Below are 2,500 nucleotides of genomic sequence, written 5' to 3'. Positions count from 1 at the left end.
GTCCCCGGTATTGGATTGAGTTTCTAAAAACAACCGTGCACACCGAGGTTAAACTTTACCAGCTCCACTCCGACTCGCCGCTCGCCCACAATTTGTTTGCAACGAAACATTTGTTTTTAATTTTGTTGGTTTGAAATTGTTTTGAAAAGGTTCTTTAAATCTAGTGGGTTTGCAACTCATAAGAGCGTCACTTTCAACGTCCCCGGCATTGGATTGAGTTTCTAAAAACAACCGTGCACACCGAGGTTAAACTTTACCGGCTCCACTCCGACTCGCCGCTCGCCCACTAGTCCGAAGGCAACAAAACATTTGTTTTTCATTTTGATGAAAATTTCTGTTTTTAAATCTTGTTGGTTTGAAATTGTTTTGAAAAGGTTCTTTAAATCTTGCGGGTTTGCAACTCATAAACAAAACATTTGTTTTTAATTTTGATGAAATTTTTTGAAAACATTGGCTTGGCAAGCCCCAATCCGCGACTATCCACCCACCGCCACCCCACACGGGTGGTTGTTGTTGAGAAATGAGGTTGTGGTCGACATGCCCGTGCATTTGAGAAGGAGTTCCTAGCACTCCATGCTCTCCCATGCCAAAAAAAAGCCTAGACAACCCCATTTCGCAACTTTCCACGCCTTTTTTTTCCTCCCTCACCCATGGCGGCGGCGTGGTGGCGGCGGCCGGATTCCGGCCACCACCGCCATGGGTGGCAGCCCCCCGACCCCGACACCAAACCCATAATACCGAGGCAACATATCGAGGCAACATGACATGGGTGTGGCGTGGGGGAAGGGGGCTGCAGCTAGGAAGGCATGGGCTGCCATGCATATGCAGGCAACACACACCCCCCTATATAGCATTTTATGCATTTAGCCCTTTGACAGGAAGAGACATCACCTATGCGCGAGGAGTCATAATGGGCTCTAAATAATTCAATACAAGGTATTTGGACGTGATTTTTTGCAGGGATACTAAGAAACAAGGGATACTAAGAAACATGCAATCTATGATGGGAAAAAGTTTCATAAATTTTTGAAGTCGGGAAGTATTTTTTATTATTTTTAGAAGTCGTAAAATTGAAAAAATCATTAAAACAAATCCGGGAGGAATTTTTTAGTTTTGTAAGTTGGAGAAGGTCCTAAAAATCATAGACTACTTATGGGGAGCTTATTGTGCGAGGAAATTTCAATAAAAACGGGGTTTGACAAGATTTGAAAAATTCTGTCGACATTTGAAAAAACCTGGAACCATGCTGCCGGCATGCTGCGCACATGCTGCGCGCAGGCTGCGCGCATGCTGCGCGCAGACTGCGCGCAGACTGCGCGCATGCCATGGCAGGACAAGTTTCGCTAGCCTCACTGTCGACAGATGCGCAAGCTGCGCGCACAGGCTGCGCGCATGCTGCGCACAGGCTGCGCGCATGCTGCGCACAGACTGCGCGCACGCTGCGCGCATGCCATGGCAGGACAAGTTTCGCTAGCCTCACTGTCGACAGATGCGCAAGCTGCACGCAAGCTCCGCGCACGCTGCGCACAGCCTGCGCGCATGTTGTGCGCAGGCTGCGCGCAGGCGCCGCGCATGCCATGGCAGGACAAGTTTCGCTAGCCTCACTGTCGACAGATGCGCAAGCTGCGCGCACAGGCTGCGCGCACGCCATGGCAGGACAACTTTCGCTAGCCTCACTGTCGACAGAATCAGCACGCTGCGCGCAAGCTGCGCGCGCGCATGGCAGGACAAGTTTCGAAAAATTCTGTCGACAGGCTGCCGGCATGGTGCGCGCACGCTGCCGGCATGCTGTGCGCACGCTGCCGACATGCTGTGCGCACGCTGCGCACAGGCTGCCGGCATGCTGCGCGCAGCCCATGGCAGGACAAGGTCCGAAAAAATCTGTCGACATTTTTACGCCGTGGTAGGCTTCCGCTTCGCGTCACTTTGTCGACATTCAAGCCTACCATTTGTATTGAATTTTTCAAACCTTGTCAAACCCCATTATTCAAATGTCGAAAAATTTTGTCGACATTTTTACGCCATGATAGGCTTCCGCTTCGCGTCACTTTGTCGGAATGCATCGCATGGCGAGGCAAGGCCACGGCATGCCAAGGCGAAGGCAACGCATGGCTTGAATGGCTTGGTCAAGGCCACATCATGGGCACGGCATGCCAAGGCAAGGCGAGGCAAGCCATCCTTAGCCTCGCCTACACTCACTTTCTCGGAATGCATTGGATGATGAGCAATTCCAAGGTAAGGCAACGCATGGCTTGAATGGCTTGGTGTAGGCCACAACTTGGGCATGGCATGCCAATGCAAGGCAAGGCAAGGCAAGCCATCCTTAGCCTCGCCTACACTCACTTTCTCGGAATGCATTGGATGATGAGCAATTCCAAGGTAAGGCAACGCATGGCTTGAATGGCTTGGTGTAGGCCACAACTTGGGCATGGCATGCCAATGCAAGGCAAGGCAAGCCACGCCATCCGAAGCCTCCAATAACCTCACTTTCTCGGAATGC

The sequence above is a fragment of the Prunus avium genome, unplaced genomic scaffold (assembly GCF_965620075.1).
Source record: "Prunus avium unplaced genomic scaffold, drPruAviu1.hap1.1 HAP1_SCAFFOLD_151, whole genome shotgun sequence".
Taxonomy (NCBI): Eukaryota; Viridiplantae; Streptophyta; class Magnoliopsida; order Rosales; family Rosaceae; genus Prunus; species Prunus avium.
This window is presented reverse-complemented; position numbering follows the sequence as displayed.